The sequence below is a fragment of the Osmia bicornis genome, chromosome 14 (assembly GCF_907164935.1).
Source record: "Osmia bicornis bicornis chromosome 14, iOsmBic2.1, whole genome shotgun sequence".
In the NCBI taxonomy this organism is placed as follows: domain Eukaryota; kingdom Metazoa; phylum Arthropoda; class Insecta; order Hymenoptera; family Megachilidae; genus Osmia; species Osmia bicornis.
In genome coordinates this window covers 2,793,109-2,814,419 of record NC_060229.1, presented here as the reverse complement: position 1 = coordinate 2,814,419, position 21,311 = coordinate 2,793,109, and positions in this window count along the sequence as shown.

Below are 21,311 nucleotides of genomic sequence, written 5' to 3'. Positions count from 1 at the left end.
TGTAAAAATGGGCACGCGCGAGCGCGCATGACCACCAATAAATAGATCCGGGCTAAATGGAGCGTTCAGAGTTGCCTCTCTCGATTCGCTCGATCTCGGCAGGGCAGCAAACTCGCGAGCGATATGTCGAATGATCGATCAATTCCGTGGCGCCGTACCTGTTTCTTGCGCACAAAGAAAAGCCGGCTTATCGCCTCGACACGACACAATGACCCGGTGACAGGGGCCGATTTTAGCTTGAACACTATTTATACGTCGCGCTGCATCTGATACCGTTTCTCCTTCTGACCTGTCTCCATTAGTACATCGACAATCGCTTCGAATCGATTGAAAATCCCACCGAGAAGCGTACAATCGTACGTTCCCGTTTCCCTTTTCCGCGCGTTGTTAAATAAATCGAATACTATTCGTGTTCGCGTTCGCCAACAAATGTCGACTAGAAATCGACAATGTTCAGATACCGATTTTCGCGTACGCGACACTCGTTTTACATCTCTACCGGTCCGAAAGCAGATAAAGGTACCGCGCGTACGCGTTGTAAAAGGAAAATGGCCCGTACAAGTTGTACAACTTTTACCCGTGTAAGCGTACGACACGAACCGCCACCCTGATCTAGGCGAAAAAAATGTAGCCGGGAATTGCAAATGAACCCATCAACGACGGCTCGTTGAAACGTAGCCAGGACAAACTTACAAACATCACGCGCGCGAAACACGAGTCAACTCGTCTCGGCCGGTTAAACGTGTCTTATTTATCTGAATACAAGGACCTCGTACACGTTGAACAAGCGCGCAATATATCATACGCATATTCGACTATCTTTTTCTATATCGACCCGGTATCAATACAGCCTGGTCCCGAATCGTTTTATGCATGTGGAAGTGCTGCTCCAAACAGCCCACGATCTATCTGGTATCGCGAGCAAACGACACGACAGAAATATCGTCATGCTGGCGACACTGTGCCAAGAGATTTTTCGAACGCTACCCTATCGCGCGATTATGCGAATCGAATCTAGGGCTCGGATATACGCGAACAGTGCCCGTTTAATGGTTAAACTCGTGTTCCAGTAGCATTTACCACTGTCTTAATTTCTTGGGTTTATATTTTAAAGAAAATCTTGAAAGGAATATTCTTCTATGAAAGATTCATAGCGGATTCATCCTGACCTATTTAATACCGTTCTCTTCCGCACCGGAAACTCGTCACCCGTAAGGAGTCCCGCTAAGGAGCACATCCGTCTGGCGAAAAGATCTTTTTAATACTCGGTGTTCTTCGAAACTCGGTCAGATCCGAGGCGCGCCAGTCGAGGGGAAGAAATATTAATAAACCTCGTGTGGGACGAACTTCCTGGGTCCTCGAATGCATTATGGGTGGAGGGAACCGTTAACCATCGATGTCGATAATTGACATCGAAGATTTGATCGTCCTTTATGGTATTATATGCACTCACAAAAGGGTGGCCTTATTTCGTCTCGTATATCCGGTTCGATATTTTTCAATCATTCGGCAGATGCTACTTGTACGTTTCTCTGACAGCTTTATGGATAAATCTTCTGCATTTTGCACATTTCATTTTTGAAGGTAAATGAAAATTTACTTGAATTATCGTGACAATTCACTACCCTTATTGTGAATAATTATTTGTCTTAATTAAAAACACTTGTATATTTATTCAAAAAGAAAATACAAACTATAAATTATAACACAAAATTAATATCAATTTAATATTAACTCTTTGATTATCGATTGCCAGAAGCCAAATCAAGTTGCTGATTCGAAGAATCCTCGAAGGGTCCATTTGCAATGATCTATCGAAGGAGACATAAGTATCGTTTCCCTGTTCGAGATTCCTCGGGCGTATGGTTTCTCGGTAGCAGGCACTCGCCACGCCAGGTCCAGGCGACGTTATAAATCGATAAAGTTCAGATCGGTCGAGGTATCTCGACCGGTTCGAGCCATTGGAGCGCCTCGATTGGTCGGCGCGAAATCCCGCAGACCGGACAGCCGTCCGGGGACAGGTTTCACGCGATGGGTGACACACCGGGCTAATTTATCGCACCTGGATAATTATCTCGCTGTCTACCGGCTCTGGTGCACCCTGCTCGACCAATCGCCGGCCGCGGTTGCAAGCGTTGCTCCTCCCAGCTGTCGCGGGTCACCAGAGCCGGGAGACAAGAATGTGCACGACGAAGACTCAACCGTGATTACGACACCTTCACGACCCCGTAAATCGTTCGCCCCCGTGCCTTCTGATGTATCGATTCCGACCCGGGATTAAGCGATTCGTGACGATTAATCGATTTCAGACGCGGCCGCAGGAGGATCTGCCACTGCACGCACGCCATCCATCCTGAGATTCGAGGCACAGGTGCATCCAGGACATTTGGAAGGAGATTTTTCTTTTAAATAGAGATATCTCCATTGCATCCTTTGGCGTGGGCCAGATCCCATAGGAATTCGGAAATCTGAAATTTCTGAATATTCTAGGATTTTAAAATGATGGGCGAGGCAGTTACGCCAATGATTGCTAATCTGTTGCATCTTGCACCAAAGACCTTCATCTTCGCGATATTCACAAATTCTCTTCATTGGATCCGCGATGTCGTTCATTGTTACACGTTGAAATTAACTCGATTCTCCTGTTAACCAGAAACGCATTGTAATGCAACGAGAGCCTATCTCATTGCAGACAGGGAACGTCGATGGTTTAATGTCACAATAGGAATTTCGAGTCACCGGCTTATGCTTCAGACATCGCCAGCTATGACATAACCCGTACTTTCCTATTAACATCTAAACGAGCTATTCACACGAGTGAACTTCGAGATTCTCGCAGTAAAGGAATCGGTTTTGTGCTCGACGAGATTACGGAGAAGAATTCTCACAGCCAGGGACGGCTTTACTAGTTTTCACACCTAAATCAAACTCCCAGTACATATTTCTTCGTTTAGAAAACAAAATGACTAAATTGTTCGAATACTGAATGTACTTAAAAATATTTCCCTTTCTTTCTTTTAAATTAAAATTCGATATCGTATTGTAATTAAACTGGAAGTTTGATAAAATTTCTAGTGTCGAAAGGGTGCCCCATAGCCCGTCCCTGTTTACTATTCCATGGTTGTACAGCTGATAGCGAATCTAGTATGTAAATATCCGCGAGGCTCGGCTTTTCGCCCGCTCGTGTCGTCCGACCGAGGAGGGCAATGGTAAATGTTAGGCTCCATGTAAACTCGCCTCGACCCGCGCGCGTACTCGAGCGTTCATATGGCTGCGGATCTATGCAAATAACGACACGTGGGCGGCCGGCGTACGAGCTTGAATGAACCCTTGCGCCACGCGGAGTGAATGGATTTGCGTGGCGTTTAACGACCGCGACGAGTTTCGCTCGTATCGTTTGCCGCCACTACCGGAAGTCTTCCGTCTCCCCGGTCCATACGTACAGGTGTGGCTGTCGGTGGTTAAACGATGAAAACGCTCCTTGAAACTCGCCCCTATTTTCTTTTATCGTCCATCTTTTTGCAAACTGCGCCCAAATTACCTGAGACTTTGGTGATCTTAGGGTACCGGTGTGACCCAAGTGACTAAGGTCTTCCTTTCATCTCACCATCTCTCATTCATGCATTGTTTCCCGACTGTCTATTATTCTTCTATCATCACCCAGCGCGAGGAATCTTATTAATATCGCGATAAGTACCTGGTATCACTTGCCTTCCCTTCAATTACTTCGACCACTACCATCAACTTTATCGCAGTGACAATTATTTTCAATTGTTCTCGCCATCGAAATAGCCGCAGTAAGGATAGAGTGCACGAAAAGACAGAAAAATTGTCCGATCGAAGGCCGTGTCAAAGAACCGAACAATCGTGTTCCCGTCAGTTCGGTCAGCGTGGAGGATTAATCCGACGCTAAGGAGACGAGGGCCGGTCAAAATATCCTCGAGGAAACAGGTAGCCGTTGAGGATCCTTCACGGTGTTCATTCTTCCGCGAGATAGCGGGGGAGGATTAAAAAGTTTAGCCGGCCAATTGAGCGCCGGATTGAAACGGTGCTAATCAGCGTCGCTGGCGGGGGTGGGATACCTGCTGCCGTGGTATTCAGCGATCGTGACGAGGACATATTTTCGACGTTGCGTTCTGGCACCTGCCACGCACGGATCGTGCGTCGCGATCGAAAGGAAGGAGGAGCGGTGCCAGGATTCGTGCACAATGGCAACGGTGAATCGACGGATCGATGGTCGATTGTTGCGGATGGGGAAAAAAGGGCCAGCGAGAGGATGGTGGGACGCGTGGGCGAGGGCTTTTGTAACGGTAAATTACCGCACGAAAAGGTGGTAAAAAGAGGACGTGGCAGGAAAGAAAGGACAGGGTGGAGGAGGCGCTGATTTGAATATCGACGTTGAAGAACAGCGAAGGATCACGAGGCGTGGGCAAGCGTGCTTACGCCGTATGGCTGCACCTTACGATCCGTCCCTCGTCTTCCTTCTCCTACTCCTCTCTTCGAGGCTGCTCGCGCGCGAGATTTAATGCAGTCGCACGTGCTTTCGTAACGGTAAATTGAACACCGCTGGAAAACGATACGAGAATGTACCTCGTACTCGGGGAACAAGAAAAATAGCGGATAGTACGAGGGGTAATTTACTAGCGAATCCGTGGACAATATTAAACCCTGCCCCGGTGAAAAGGGCCTCTCGCTATGCGGCCGTAAACCTGTATCCTCCACTTCCACCGTGAACCTATCGCTACTACGGTTAATTAATTGATCAATAATTTTATTATTTATCGACGGTTTCGAGCTTCCGCCGTTGAAGGAGATTGCTTCATTCGACATGCTGGAAATGGATGGTTGTAAAATTGCCTTCCCTCACAGGCTACTCGAAGAAGTTCTTTCAATTTCATTCAGATGAGAAACATACGAGCCAATGGTTTATGGAGAGGATTAACCGCCTAATGGTGTAATTCGAGAGGTAAGGTTTCCATGCTGGAAATCAATTTCTTAGCTCATCTTCTAAACGAATACCTTTCGGAGAAATGAATTTTCGAATGGAAGATTATTCAAGCAGCGAAACAAACAGGCGTAGCAATAAATTCGATAGGTGGCTCATTGTCGCTCGGTCAGGTGTTAACACCGCTTACTTATGAGTATGGAATCCAACCGTTTACACGCGCGAGAGTGTAGGATTCGCCTGCGACGAATGCAGCCACGCGAGATATTCTGCACGCACCGCGTGCTCGCATCTGAATGCAGATACAGGCGGCAAGCGTGCATACATTAGGTGCCGCGTTGGTAGGCAGCGATATACGTAAAGAGTGACTAACAACGTCGGAGTTTCAACGACGGTAATCTAATCTGGTGGCGAACGCCGGGACGCCTCTCCGACTTGAAATAAATTCATCGAAACGAAAATGGAGCGACGGGAATCTTATCGGTACGATTGAAAAACCGCGTATCAAATCCATCCGAACTTCGCCAGTAATGGCGCGAACGTGGTTCCTGATCAACGCATAGATCAGCATAAATTCGAATGATAATGCGCGCTTCCAGCGATACACGTTCGAGATAAGCGACGGTGCATACGTGTTAAATGCTCGACGGCCACGGGTCCAGGTGTCATTCGAGCCCCGTCCACGACAGGATCCTCCTTCTCTCTCTTTGGCCAACTTTCCCGGTGTGTTTACAACGGCGACGACACCTCTGGTTCGCGCCTTGGTGCATCGTCTCGGGTTTCGTTCGCGCGTGCTCCAACCCGCGAAATATTCGCGACACGTGCAGATTATCGCCACCTTCTGGCACCGTTTCTTCCCCTCTCCGACGGGACCTATCCCGACGAGGCATTGAAGATTGGATCGAATGTCCTCGACGAAGCATTCCCGGTACGCGATTCCCGCTCCTCTTATCTGGAGCTCTACCTGTGCACTCAGGGCTGGACCGGTGCATTTCAGATGCATTTATGCGCGCATGCACCGATGGTGTCGTTCGTCTGACAGGCTAGATCGTTATATCGGATCAATTACAATGTACACCGTTCGAGAACACGCATCGCGATTCGTTCCGATGCGTGTACCAGCTGCTGGACTGTGTTCAATTATCTTTAAGGGAAAGATAATGGACGTGGGATCCGCGTGGCCTCTTTGAATCATCTTGAACTGGATCGAACTGGTTTGAATTTGATTTTAATGTTTCGTAGAGAAATTATAAGACGATACGGATTGTTGAATATGGTTCGTACGACGAACCGTTTCATTCTCAACCTTGAAGACCAGCCCTGTATGCAGTTCGCACGTTTGCATACCGTCGAGACGGCGACGATGACGTCGAGGACGGTGAAATCGAGAAGGGATCATCCGGACACGTACGCGTATCAACAGATTAAATTCCTCACGAATCTTCGACGTTGCTGGACATTGCTTGTCCAACTAACGTTCCTCTATCCTGAGTAATACTAGATAAACGTTTGCTTACCGGTAATAACGATATCGTTTGACATTCACCTGTATCGATATCGTCCGCTGATAATGCACGATAAACGAAATTTCTTTATGTTTAATCTTGGATCTTCTGACATGTGAAAATATTTGGATATTAACCCCCAATTGGCCCCCCAGAAATCTTAGCAAAATATCAAACACTTGACACTACTAATAAAACTTAGGAAAATAATCCTAGTTACGCCAATGGATATTAAACGAGGGTGTATTTAAAATAAAAAATTTTTCAACTCTGAAAGCTCAACGATTTCATTGGTATTTTTACCGACGACTTAGCCAACAAATTATGATAAAATCATAACGATTCGCACGTATGTATACACGGTGATAGAAATCGCCATTTACCAATCGGCCCATGTTATTATGGGAGCAATTTTTATGGAAACGTTTACGACACGATGGAGACACTAATAATTTCGAAAGTTTCGCCTGGCGACCTGGTCCACTGATAAGTATGTTCGAACGAAAAAAGATAAGAAGCGGTCAAATGCATAAATCGCACTCTTCATTGCGCTAACTTTATTAGATATTCATACTGCATCGGGGTCTGAATTGGTCGATCGTATGAAACGATCAGTCGACACCGATCGTGCGTTTCAAACGCGTTCTATAGCTTCTGGAACCACACTCACGCCTATTTCTATGCAACGATCGATAGATAACAAAACGATGTAATAACAGCCATATTGTCGGGACCGTTCGAGCGTATCCTTCGCATTCTTTTCGTCGTTACCAGCGCGTAACTGCGTGGCACGTGGAAAATTATGATCGATATCCTCGAGGCACGTTTATCGTTACAACGAAGACAACAAGCGCCAGCGTTTACAATACGCTGCTCCCTTTCGTACCGTCGTAAAATCGGGTCTGGGTCAACAGTGCTCCGATCCCTTCCTGTTGTCGCGCCTTATCAGCTTCAGTCAAGGCTGACACTCTACCCGGAAATTCAAACCCAAATCGGATACGATCGACAACGTATCACGGTCGTCGTGTTATTCTGTATGACATGTTACACTGACATGCTTCTAACATTATTTTTATGACCACTGCAAAATATTTTCCTTTTTAAACTGACGAATCTTGGAACAGTCATTAGGAAGCTCAAACTTCACGTTAGAAAGAAGCTTGAAATCAGTTATCCTTCCCGACAGGAAGAGGAGTAGATCCTTGACAGAAGGATTTCACGGATGCCTCGTTAGATCTTTAGGATCTTGGAAGAGGAAGGAAGTGAAACTGCAGCTCGCACATGACAAGTGAAAATTATCAATTTCTAGCTTCCAAGAATAGTACTTGTTAAAAAATTTCTTAAAAATTCCACCTTCAGAATTCAAAATGCAGGAAATCATCGACTGTACCTAGCAATCCTATAAACTTCTTTCTTGTAATATTTTACACACCTCTTCGTGTGCGATATAAAACGCACTGCCTCCAGAGATAACACAAAAGATAAAGGTGACTCAGAAGCAGAAGAAAAATCAAACAAAGCCTTCGGTTACATGCGTTCATGGCATCGACAAGCCCGATGCAACGAGCTGCATCATCGAACGTATGTACCAGCAGAGTCATATATTTTTTAATGGCAGCTTTATCGGAGCAATAAGGAGAATCAAAGTCCCCGGTGACATCATCATCGGAGCGCAGCCCCTTCCGGTAGCGCGAGGAACGGATAGACGGCCGCTGGCCTCCTTGTATGTAAAATCGGTGTTGTATTCAGTGAATGAATGCATGATGGCGCATAATGGGTGAGGCTCGCGTGCTATTGCCATAAACCATGATCGTCCTACACGTCCCCACCTGTCGAGGAGACCCAGTGCCGAGGGTGATCGAAGATCGGTTGCAAAATAGCCGGCCCTGAAGCCTGGCAAAAATTGAAAACGAAAGGCGATCGTGACAAGGCTTTCTTGTACGAACACAACAATACTATACGTTCTAAGGTTTCCTTATTGCACCTGAATCGTTTACATCGTACGATATTTTTCGTTTTATATCCCTGTCCACACTTGCCACTACCAGAATAGAAAGTTCAAACGCGTTCATTCACGCTACAGAGTGATAATAATTCCTGATTCAACCCTTAACCCCCGAACACCAATCGCGACCCAAACGAGGATATTAATATAAAGTTAAACGTTTTATTTATTGGAAGAATAACTTTCACAGAAACAGGATAGAAAATTGAATTAAAATTTGGGTTCTCTCCATGGTCCGCCAACCGAGGGTTTTTGAGAAAGATGATTGACTCTGGAAGAAATTATCCAACACAACGGTTCTTTCGAGTGACAATTGAAGCGATAAGGCTCTTCTTATGGCGTTCAGGGATCATCAATCATCTTTGACCCGGCAATGCACGTGGCCAATTGAGAAATCGTGTACGGTTTCCATCCCCGCCAGAATTTCCTGCACACCACCAGGTCCACGATCCTAGGTTCTTGAAATTCTAATGGATCCCCGTATTTTTTCCCCTGCCAGCCTCAAAGAAGTCCATTAGTCTTTCAATTATTTTCACTGCCCACTTCCATGGGCGAGCAACGTTTTGCAATTTAATTCGAAGCTCTCTCTCTCGTTCCCTCTTCTGCCGGGTACATACCGATCGGCTGGTACAGGTTCCATCAACATATTCAATGGTCTATTAGCTCCGCACGAAAGACAGACGAACCGAGGTCACGGTTCGAGCATAGAGGCCAGGAAGACCGGAGCACCCATATACTCCATTATCGATGTATCGATAAGCGTATAACCGGCAGAGACGACGGGGCGCCGGAGCCGGTGAGCTCGCAAAAACAATAGCCCTGAAAACCGGTCGCAAAGTCATCCTCCGAAATTGGCAGGTGCCTCCAGCGTCTTCTCCCTCCGGATTCCCGCTGTTCCACTCTTCATCTTCCTTTTCTCCCGAATTCTTCTCTTTCTCCTAGCTAAAATCAATATTTAATCGAGCTCCCAAGCAGCTCGTGGCTGTCAGCCAGGTGCGAAAACTGGGATACATTGTTTTACCTGATATAATGATTCATCGCCACGGGGAATCGATGCTTTCTTTTCTTCATTTTTATACTCGATTTTTTCTCCTCGATAGCTGGATAACGATCGCCTCGAAACAACGAGGAAACAGATAATCGACTCTACCTTCAGGGAGATCTTTAGAGTTTGGCTTCTTGAAACCCTGCCGCCTCCCCTTTTTCGCACCCTGAAAAATGTGGCTCCGTTAGGATTCGGTTCTTCCCATTTTGAAAGTCTTCTTTCAGACTTGGTTACCACCCTGTCCACACGTCCCATGAATATGTTAATCGTTCATTATACAAAGTTTATGAATTTCCTTCGGCGAGGCATTACGTCCTTAAATGGCTCCTCCTTTTAATTAGTCAACAAAGGAGAGGACCGCTCGTAACCAGAAATCGTCTCGACGGAGATTGATAAAAAAGGATGTACTGCCCGGTAGCTGAGCGTGGTCCGACCGCATAACGGCACACTTAGCTGCACATTAGTCAAACAATTAAGAGTTTATAATGGCACGTCACATAAATAACGCGGCGCAAAAGCGGACGATACCCGTCCCTTTGACTCATGTAACCTTTCATACATGATTCGCGATGTAGCGTAAACGTCACGGGGTACAATTCTGAGGGCGACGGTGTTAATTTCGCGTGGGCGGTTTCCATTTCCTACCGCCCGTTTTGAACTAATGCAATTGTCTGGAGAATCACCGGTACGCAATGACATAATTAAATGAAAAATAAGAACTGTAGGAAGAAAAATTTCAGCTCATGAGGATTCTTTGTCTCGCAAGGGTTCGTTGACCCGTTAGCTCGCCTTCCAAAAAACCGGTAATCACGAAGAGATTATAGGGATTCCGTTTCCCTTCGTGATTGATGAATTACGATTTTTCATGATTCTGTGGTTAAAGAGCGTAACAGTGACAATTATAGCGCGTTCATAGCCCGATATAAATTGTCAGCGGGATTGATTAGTGTCGGCCCGTTGCACCCTTGAGTAATTAGTAATTAAGCGGCGCGTAATTGCCTAATTCCTGCCCGTCATCCGACCACGGGCCCCGTCCTCGATAAGATCGCCGGCCAACCTCCTCCGGGCAATCGTTAAATGCGTATATGTATATCTACCGGCTCGATTTCTCGGTGGGGCCTCTTCGTGGGCTTTATCTGTTCAGCAGGTAGCAGGGAGCATTGCTTTTTTTCAAGACTGACCGGAGAGTCGGATGAACGCTCGTTTGTTCTTCGTTTGGTGATGTAATAAATGTACTTTCGAGGATGTAAAGAACCTAATTTATAATCGTATAAAGTTACTAGAGAAAAATTATTTCCACACATGATTGGGTGATTGGTAAAAGACTAAAGTCCTCGTTGAAATATAAGTATATTTCGGTATAAATATTTGACAGTCGCAATCAATAGCCCTACTTGACATATGTATGTTCATAAATTCGTCTTTCATCTGAGAATTCTCGTTTTATACTCTTCGTTCCTCTTGACAATGTTATATGGTCCGTTTAGCTGTTGCGACATTCATTAACTCACGAGACTAATTCCTGACATTAAGGAAGATTCGTGCAGGTATGCAGTTGTGTGTTCGCACGATGACCCTGACCGGTTGTTCAGCGTGAACGAACCCCATGAAAAGCATCGATCGTAGGAATTTATGCATTTCGAAATGCATATGTCTTACTGAACTTTAGGTTAGACATTAACAAGTTAACATTTATGACGTTATTGATACCAATATTATCAGTACCACGTCATTAATGTTCGTGTACGTTTATTGAATTAAAAGGCACGCGCCATCCTTTTAATATCATTTCCATTTATTACCTGAAATTCCAGTTGCTGCTCGAGTATTCCTGTACCCAATCACTCACAGAATACACCTGATAATCCTTGAGCCACGGTAATAATACTAATCATTATCATCCATACTAATAGCAGCCACGTTGTAACACTTTTAATCCTGTCTTTATTATCACCAGAAGCGGTACTAATATATGGAGCAACCGATAACGCTCTAATCGTGACAATTTACCAGGAATTGTTATCGAGCAACAGCCAAGGCGAGAGTCGAGCGAAGAGGGAATCGCGAAAGATACACGCACACCCCCGTCTCGTAAGATAATTAGCACGAGATCGTTCGTTAAGGTGCGTGACAATGAGCCATGAATCAATTCGGTCGTGTCACATCATAGTTGTTCGACCGCTTGTGTATTAGATATCGACCGGTTGGCATTTTACTGCTACGATTACCAGCACTCTCGTTCCCCACGATCGGCTCTATTGATTAACGATCTATCGAAGAACGTGTTTACAAAATATTGGATAGATTTAACCATTACGGTGTTACGGGTTTCACAACCCTCACCCTTAGAACGTCATTGATATCCAGGTGAAGTAGGTGTAAATTAATCACTGATCTTTGTGAAAACGAGTGATAAAGGTAGGTACGCGTGCACGCGACCAGCCGGGACTCAGGATCTCGTTGCGAGTGCGTAGGCACGCTCGAACAAACGCACTCCATTCACTTGGCGCCACATTCATTCATGGCTAGAACGCAACCGCGGATATCGTTCGACGAACTGGCCGCGATATTACATCGTCGACGTAATGACCGTTGACCATCGTCGCGATTGCTACCGGAATCGAGGACTTTATTCTTGTGTCTGATACCGGATTGCGTGGCCGAGCTAACAATTGGTGCGACTCGGCACTCGGAAAATGTAGCCTGTCCTGGTACTTGATATTAAAGGGAAAGGTAATCATTTCTGTTTTAAAATTAAACCTCTAAGAAAATATATTATAATTATCAAAATCTTAGACAGTCACGGAAAAACGATCGATCCAATCAGGAAAATATTCATCTTGAAATCAAGATAAGGATATGTTACTTCGAATAATTGCACCTTATCCAACAGGAGCATTTAAACCTTGCACGCATCTCCGTTACACTCTTCAATCCCCTTTAACTCATGCATCAAGCTTAGAAGGCATTTTAGCGGTCTTATCCGTTCAGCCGACTGGCATTATCAATTAACGAGCCAAGTCCTCGCTCGATGCTTGAAATGCTTCGGGTATGACCAGTCTAATTCCTTATCATACGGAGCCAGCCATTATCCCCGGTTCAGTTCCCCTTCCCCGGAGCGAATTAAGCAAATTATGTCACCTCGATTTATATGCATCCTTGCTTACCGTCGCGTAGCACCGCGTCGCGACGCGACGATCCGGTTACGCGTGCATTATTACACATTTACCCGGGCCACGGTCGCGCGAAACGCAAGTGGGTGTCGCGTTATCTTTCTCTCTCTTCAGCTTCGTTTCGTGTCTCCTTTCCCTTGCCAATGCGGTGACATATCCCCGTTTTCCTCACGGTTTTATCCTCCTTTTCTACTGGATCGGTGCTCGCAGGGGAATTCAGAACGCCGGTGCCCGATCCATGGCGCGGATAACCTCGCGCACCCGGACACTAAACGGCTATCGACGACCTTTCCTTTCGAGATCCTTATTATTTGAACGCAGGTGCTTTGTTCGACTGGATGGTACCGCGACGATAACGACATTCGAGCGGTACAATGAATCGAGAATCGGGGGGAGCAGGTCCTCCCTTAACGAATTAGACTTCGTAACGGAGCCGGGGTGGAGATCTCGGCCGATTAACGAACCTGGAATGCAGACTTTTCAGCAAATTGGCATCCTTACGAGATTTTGTTACCGATTAAAAGACTATTAGCGTAAAATGCTGAAAACAGAATAGTTTCAGAGATATCTCGAATCAAGTGCAGCGATGCACTTACCCGATGCACATGCACTTTTTTTAAAAACGAATTTTTGAACTTTTTTTTCCATAGATCGATTCTTTTAGACATTCTGTACAAGAAAGTATTGGGGTAAAATGCTGAAAACAGGATAGTTTCAGAGATATCTCAAATCAAGTGTAGCGATGCACTTACTCGATGCACATGCACTTTTTTTAAACACGAATTTTTGAACTTTTTTTTTCGTAGATCGATTCTCTTAGACATTCTGTACAAGAAAGTATTGGGGTAAAATGCTGAAAACAGAATACTTTAAGAGATATCTCAAATCAAGTGTAGCGATGCACTTATTCGATGCACATGCACTTTTCTTAAAAACGAATTTTTGAACATTGATTTTCGTAGATCGATTCTCTTAGACATTCTGTATGAGAAAGTATGTACTTGAATAATTTTTGCAATTTAGTTTCGTATCTTCGCAGACGTTTAATGAACAATGTGGATCCTGATCATTCCGATGTCAGGATTATTTTTAAAATAGTGAAATTCCTTTTCTAATGACTGCAATAATTAATCCTTTAACCATAGGTATCGGTATAAATAATTATCAAAGCTAAAAATCGTATTCCTATTAAGAGAGCCACCCACTCGGTCCATATTCGATCCAGCCGCGATCATTAATTAATTATCGCGAGCTCTTCGAGCGTGAATCTTCCCATCCCACTTATTGCGTTTGGCGCCGCGAGACAAAACGCGTCGAATAAATCGCGGCCTCACGCACCGACGGCGTTGCGTGTCACCTACGTGGATACCTATAATTTAGCGTTATAATAACTAGTTGCCGGTCTGTCGGGGCGCCGCGCGATGCACGTGCATTGTGCACCGTGAAAGAGAAACAGAGACGCGAGCTAGATAGGGAGGAAGGAAGAGAAGGAAGGAACAGAGAGAAACTTCTTGGTCGAGTCGGACGATGATTCACGCTGCTGGCAGAGAAGGTGTCACTGGTTGTATGCATAAGAGCGACTCATTACTGGGGGCCCTCGCCGAGGCCCACGTGCCTCTTCGGACGCAGAATGCAAATCGAGAAAGCCTCGAGCTGTGTATCTCCAGCTCCTCCACTTTGGCCTGATCGACCTCGAAATCGCTGCGTACGATAACACGCCGCATGTGGGACGGCTTTGTTGAGGAATGAAACGCGTTTCTGGGTGGTTTCGAGCTTGCGACAGAAGCTTCCGAGGAAGTCTACTCGAAAATCAGTAAAACAGGTTTCGCATAGTTCCTAGATTTTATTAACTTATCCGATCGATTGATCCTGAACGGATATTAATTTTCTGGCTACACTGTTGGTATGCCTGGTAAGGTGTTCGTAACTACCACTGTTTAACCTCGGACCACGCCGTCATTTTCATAATGACAATGGCTCGACAGCCTACACGGTGTAACCATGATGAGTAGTTTACGCTGCGACTCCCGCCACCTTCGCAAATCTCCAACCAGTCAGAGTCATGAATCTCTACCGATCCTTGTCTACTTTGCTGCATTGTAATCTTCCTAGACAATATCGTACCGTATAAAACTTCAATTCTAATCTGAAGAAAATTGAATTAAACAGCTTCCATGTAGAGGACACGCGAAATCTTGTTCGATGGTTGTAAAAAAAAGTAGCAGCTTACGATCGGTATCGTCGTTCGGTGCCTAATGAGAGTGACATTTCGTGATTATCATCGTAAAGATCATCGAATTACGATCAGTCGGGACCACACGTGGGAAATGTCAGACGTCAATGTTACTCATCAACATTAAATCCTTGAGGAGCGTATATATTAATAGTGAAGTTATAGGTAAGGAACACAATTGCGGATCGTGATTCGATACTAGACATATACTTATCACTATTGTTATCCAGCCGGGATGTCATCGGGGTCTATCGGCGGTATCACGATCGGTAGCTATACGTGTACCGCGAATAAACGATTACGATAACTCGGGGTCGATAACGATCTCGTTTATGAGCGACTCCTGGACAGGATCAACGGCGAACCCAGAGCCGAGACAAAAGACGTGGATCCCAGTGGAAAATAAAGGTATTTCACGATCCTGAATCGCCAGTCGTACGACTCGTTATCTAATCTCTTTGGAGGACAATTGTTTTCTTTTTAATTGTTTCGAGACACTTGTCGCGATCGACGATCATTGAGATCGGTAATTTTCTAGGGTTTTCCTCTTGAAGACTTTAAAGTTATGGGAATAAAAATAATTTCACACTGATATTTTGGATTTAAGAAATAAAAAATTTGCTCCTACAATTTATCCTGCCAACCTTTCGTCTCTTAACTTCAATTATCAACCACAATGGAAGTTTTTACCAGTTTTTCCTATTGAGTTATGGTTGGTATTAGGTAACAATAGGGACGTTAAAAATAATAATCAACGATTCAAACGTCAGGATATCGACTCGCTACGAAATTCATGAGACTATATCGTATCTGGTTTGATCGATTAATCCTGCATTTCCTCCGCAATCAGCCTTTCTTTTTCCCGCTAACAGTCCTCGCGATGGTAAAACGCTGAAAGCGCGACTCGCTTACAATATTGCTAAGCGTGACTCATTCGACGTCTTTTGCTCGACCACGCGTGATTATTTCACGTTTGAAACCACCTCCGCGGTGGCAGGCATACACACCGCACACACTGTCGGCAACTGCCACCTCTCCTTTATCGCATTCTACACGCTACTTATCGGTAGTCTTACCTGAAGACTACTGAAAATTTCTTCTCACAGAGGAAACAGGAAAAAAGCCATGTTTTAATGTTCCACTTTAAAGCGACGGAAATGAATCATTTACGCGAGAAATTCGTAAATGAAGAAAAGGTAGATTGAAAAGTCACGTTTTACCGCTTCCTGGCGCCTCAGCTGGTCCAGACAATACGTTACACACTTACAATCGCTGTACAAACGTCGAACAATGGTCCATGCGTTAAGACAATACGTCGTTAATGCCTCCCCTGTGCTCGTGACAAGATTTTTCGCTGGTAGACCGGTGAAACCGGGATTCAAACGAAGACGATGGTAAACCTGAATCTCTAGACCGGTACAACTCGATCCTCGACGATTTTACGGGAAAAGTATGCGGAGGAGGAGGACTTCCGTAATTGCGTTGTATAATTAGGAACGTTAATGAGGTACTTGGATCGTCGTGAACTCTTCCCGAGGGTTAATAGACATTTACACACAATAAAATGGCAAGCTTGCCGGTCATTTGTCTGGTACATGTGAGGCAGTGTACGAAATTAAATTTTCCATGAATAATGGTACGTTCTATAATTTATTATTATATTAGAAATAATATTAACCTTTGATACTAAATCAAAAGAAAAATCGCGTGATTCGACGAGCTTCGACGTTGAAAACCACCCTATTGTTTCAGCTTCGCTCGACGCCCACACGATGAAATAAAGAAACAAAAAAAGGGAGAAAGGCGAAGAAAAACGAACGACGAGCATTCCCGCGAGACGATCTCGCATAAAAAATTCCCGCGTACGTTTCCGTCGATCGAGCCTGCGATGCGACACGGTCCTGGACAGAGAATTATTCGACGTTCCTGGATACGAGATCTCTCGATATCCCGGAGAAACCACGGAGTTCGATCTTGCCTTCGCGATTTCACCTTCCTCCTTTTCTCCACCTTCCCGGTTTCCCTTTTCTCCTCCCTTGCGATGCCTGTTTGTGGCGTGCCACAATGCACACAGGGTAACCGGGAGTACGGTCATAAAGCAAACGATAGAGAGACAATATTCTCTTGCTGAGCAAACAATGGCTAACTTACGACGATCGTAAACAATCCCCTTATCCGCAGGTCGTTAACGCTGCATAATAATTTTCGCCAACCCCCACCGATCACACGCGTGCCTAGCTATTATTTCCTGAGGGATCGATCGGGAGCAGCGGCGATCGATATCTAAGCAGCACCGCTCGTTAGAACCTACTCATCTACTTCGATTCGATAATGCCCACCTTTAAAGGCGCCTAGTCAGACTATTGTCGCGTGCTGCCTTCATTTTTACCCTGTTAGTGCGGAATGGACTCGAACGGATATTTGTGGAATTGAAATGGTGGTCCATGGTTCTCTGTGACAAATTTTAGGAAATAAGGGAAAGTCTTCTATTGCTGAGTCCCCATTAAAAAACCTCGCGTGCAATCTGCTCCCTCGTCTAGATAAGATAGAGAGCCCGCATCTCACTAGGGCTCGATAATTCCCCGTTGTAACATCTGTATTAGATTCACTAACTCTCCCAACAATTGCCTCTCAATTTTCCATCGGAGGAAATATTTTCCGTTTAATAAGTCCCGATCGCACACGACCGACTTCGAACAATTACATCGATCGAATCGTATCAATGCTCGATGCAATTTAATTGGAACAGTTCGGCCGTGTTTCGATACGTCAACGATAACGTCAAGCTCGGCCCATTGAAAGCTATCGATTCGAGCAACGCCGAATAAGTTAATTAGCCTCTTTATTGGCAAATCGATCACAATGCGTCGCGCGACGTGGATCGTATACTCGGAACGGAGAAAAAATCGAGCAGCAAGTATGTCGAAGAAAATATCTGACAACGTTTCCACGGGTTATCTATAATGAGATCGATGGCATTGATTCGAGGCAAAGTTGAAAATCACTTTGGCCAAACGCTCGGCACGGAAAGCACGCCTACAGTCCGGGAACAGGCGCGAGTGATCTATTTACGATCAGGTGTGATCTATCGGCGATCGACGACCGTGGGTGGCGGACATTCGATCCGCAGGACTAAATCTTTACACCGGCGAGAGGTCATTCTGACTCATTCCAAAATCCTCGAGAAAATTGATATCTTCGATTTTATAATCCGAAGGTAAGATAATAAAGCCATCTCTCTTTCGTCTCGAAAGGATTAATGAAACGTTTAGCACCGATCGAAGCTGAATTCACGAAACCTTTTTACCCGTCCCGTCGTTTATAAACAGCATGAAAGATCGCGGGGAAAAATCTGCACGTTGTACGACGGTGCAGAAAGCGCCCGCAGCTATACACAGACCCGACGTAATATATATCGATCGGGACGCCGATTGCGTAATTGCAATTAAAGCGATCTTGTAATCGTAAGCCGGGTATAATTAATGAACTGAATCGTGCTGACGCTCCGAGTGTTGTCTATCGCGGCGCACGATCGTGCTGCGGGCCGTGAGTAAGCGCAATTTGCCATATTGTCTCTAATAATCCTGGCTAATTAGTTTTGTCTCCCGTTTATATCGGTCCCGGTCTCGCTCACACCCGAGGCCTCCTCTGCCGCGTTCTACAAACGGAAGAGAAAGCATCGCCCACGCGTGGCGCGCAACCGCGTTGAAAAAAATTTGGAAAAAATCTGGTGACACTGTTACGAGAAAGCAGAGGACAATGGTTACATAAAAAGTTCTTAATTTCCATAATCATTTCGTTAAAAATGATTTGCATGATAGTGACGCAAGGAATATCGCTGCTTCTTGATTTATTCCGAAGAAACTCGAGCGAAGTCCCGGTCAAAGAAGCTAAATTGAAACGTAAAAGGGGACTAGGAAATAATCAAGGACTCTTCCATGGGTTTCTTCTTCTGCAAACAGGGCATAAAACCCTGCCGGTCATAAATCCGCGACCTACGGCCGTCGAGTCACTCCCTGGCTCGCTTCACCTTCTTGCATTACCTTTGCCTTACGTGCAAAACTAATTTCCTCCGCTAATAGACCGGGCTTCTGCCTACGTTTCTACGTCCCCCGTTCGTGGACGTTCGCGAGGACACGAAGGAGATTCTTCCTCTCTTTCTGCAAACGAATTACCGTTCTTTCGACCTGGATGAGCATTCAGTTTTACATGGATTCCTAATGTTAAAGAAGAAATAAAGTGAATATCAAGAAAGTTTCTATTTCAACGACAACGAGCCAGCGACAGGATCGTTCCGAGCGAATTGCTCGTCGAGCTCGTAAACTATGACGCCGGTTTAATTACACAGTGTCCTGGTCACCGTTGAACACGTTTCTGTCGCAACGCGAGCCAATAAAGCCCGGGGAAATCTTTGTTAAAAGATCGCCGCGAACCAGATAAATCTCAATACAAAGTCAATTATAGCTGGCAGCTATGGTCGCGATGGTGGGCGTGAATAGGTCGAACGAAGCGTTTGCATCACGTGTAGCGGTGCAACTTCTCGATGATTTACAAATTCTGGGTAAGCCAGGTTGAGAAACCTCCTCGCTGACTGACAGCTCCATCGAGCCATAGAATGACGTTGTTTTTCCACTCCTATCACATAAACGTGGTTTATTAAAATTGGACCCCGCTCCATTGACGATTAAGCGAGAATTACGAGGCTCTCGCAGCCGGTTTTCATCTTTTTATTTCTTTCCTGGCCACGAAACAAACAGTTATTATCTTTTAAAGCTACATTTAGAAGCTTGCTTTAACCCTTCAACAGCGGTGCTTTTTCACTGATATTACATTGAAACTAGAGCTCTCTTCGTTTCACTCCGCTTTCCACTCGTTCAAATAACTAAAATCGTGCCAATTATTAATTTAACACTTTGAGCAACAAAGTACAAAGGCATCGCTTTGCGTGTCAATGCTAAATACACGGGCAGCCCCCCGAGACGATAATTAGCACGGAACGGAGAAGGAATGTTCAATTTTCATTTTATGCAGACTCGAGGAATCCGTAAGGAACGGGAAGAAAGAAACGCTTTTGCGCCATTACAACCTCGTTTCTTTCCACTGTCCTTTTTCTTCTCTCTTCCTTACTTCGCCACGTTATAATGACGCTCGCATAACTCTCGTAAAACGACTTCTGACCAGGTACACGAAGACAATCAGATAACGAACACCCGCACGATCTTACGTAAACAGCAATAACATGCGTTACGACTTACTATACGGATGTAATCAGCCGTGTTTCGATTTTCTTCTTGCTAGTTTCGAGTTTCTCTTCCACAGAGAACGTATGGGGTTTGTGAGTAGCGCCTGGATGATACAGGTGAACTTACAACAAGAATTTTTTAACACAAATGTTTCCGAAAGATCATCGTAGGACTATTGTGCAAGAAAACTGTCCAAGCTGGACGTTGTAACAGAAATTCCTGCTCCACTTCGATCGAACTGTTTATGGCAGCTGTAGCAATAGCATCGATCTCGATCCTCTCCTGAATCGTTTAACATTATAATGACGAGGCCCCCAAGAACACTCGTAACAGGTAGGAACATACTTGGAGACCTGTTGCGAGAGAACGGACCCCCCGTAGCCTGCGTTCACCGACATCAGATGTTATCTTCATCTATCTAGGCCTAGAGAAGCGAGCCGCTCGATCGGCTTTTCATCTCCTCCTGTTTCAGCTTGTGACCATGTGAAAATAAAGACGCCTATAACACTGGACGAGTGAATTTCTATAGCAATTACAATATGCACCGCTCCCCCACAATTTCATGTTCAAGCCTTTTAATTTTAAAGGTCCTTCAAGGAATATTATGTTGCCTAACTATTCTTCTCACAATTTTGATGGTGTCTGATATCCCTATCTTACCGACAGCCCTCACAAAGAACTATCATGGTGGCGCGAGCTATTGACATCGGCACGAATCACGTTCTCTTTCTTTTTAAACCGATAATAGTTTACCATTTTATGATACAGAGAACTTTGTACGTTCGTTTAATTTGCTGTATTAAACGCATTAAGAAAATGAACGAGTTAATTTTATTATTCCCTTCCGTTTCTCCTATCACTTACGTCCTTACATCATTTTTACCACTATCACCCTTATATCCCTACGCCCTCACATTCCCGTATGCCTAACATCCCTCTAACCTTTCCACTTTTCTATCCTTTACATCTCGCTTAAGTGTCTTTCCTCTTACAACCCTGCTTCCCTTATAGCCCTTCATCCAACAAATCACTCTATTCCCACCAATCTGCGGTACCTTACATCCCTTTGCCACTTACATCCTTGAAATGACGCTTTTGGCAGTCATAACAGCGCCCTCTAGTGGCGAAAAAGGGAACTAAAATTCCGACCTCGAATCAGCGC